At 38.1% G+C, this 664-nt stretch overlaps 1 non-coding gene across 1 annotated transcript; it reads right to left on the bottom strand.

Moving 5' to 3' along the window:
- Positions 1–223: 223 nt before the first annotated feature.
- TRNAT-AGU (transfer RNA threonine (anticodon AGU)) lies at positions 224–297 on the bottom strand. Its single transcript has one exon. It is a non-coding gene; the product is annotated as a tRNA-Thr (tRNA).
- Positions 298–664: the final 367 nt, after the last annotated feature.

Raw genomic sequence — 664 nt, 5'->3', positions numbered from 1 at the left:
CATAGTAATAATAATAAATAGAAAAAAAAAAATAATCAATGAATTACTATAATCATCTGTGCGGTGAGTAAACTGTGGGGCCCACCATAAATGTATGTGTTTTATCTGCCCTGACCATTTATTTTCATCAAAGCTCAAATGGACCACAGATTCACACGGTGAAAAATGAAGCTCAAGTGGACCACAACATCACACGGTGAAAAATGAAAAATAAAAACAAAACTGCTTTCATTGAGATTTGAACTCAAGACCTCCCGCTTACTAAACGGGTGCTCTAACCAACTGAGCTATGAAAGCTCATTGACTAGTTTTTCTCAATTAGATATACATACCATAATAATCCAAGTATTTAACATCGATTGCTCTTACACCTGCGTATGCAGGTAAATGATTCGATAGTAACCTTACCACACCATATATGGTAGTAAGAGTTGGACATGGCCCACCCTATATTTATGGCATCCACACCGATCATCATATGCGTCCCTCGTTTTGAACTAATGCTGCAAAAATCTGGCTGATCCATGATTTAGGTGAGCCACACTACAGTGAACAGTTGACAGAGGATGCCCACCCTTACTTCGTGTAGAGGGACCGTTATTCTGTGTGTATGCAATCCAATCCATTAATATGCATCGTATACCTCAGATGAAATAACAACTAA

The sequence above is a fragment of the Magnolia sinica genome, chromosome 9 (genome assembly GCF_029962835.1).
Source record: "Magnolia sinica isolate HGM2019 chromosome 9, MsV1, whole genome shotgun sequence".
In the NCBI taxonomy this organism is placed as follows: domain Eukaryota; kingdom Viridiplantae; phylum Streptophyta; class Magnoliopsida; order Magnoliales; family Magnoliaceae; genus Magnolia; species Magnolia sinica.
The sequence above is the reverse complement of the archived record's forward strand: the minus strand, read 5'-3'. Positions and strand labels throughout refer to the sequence as shown.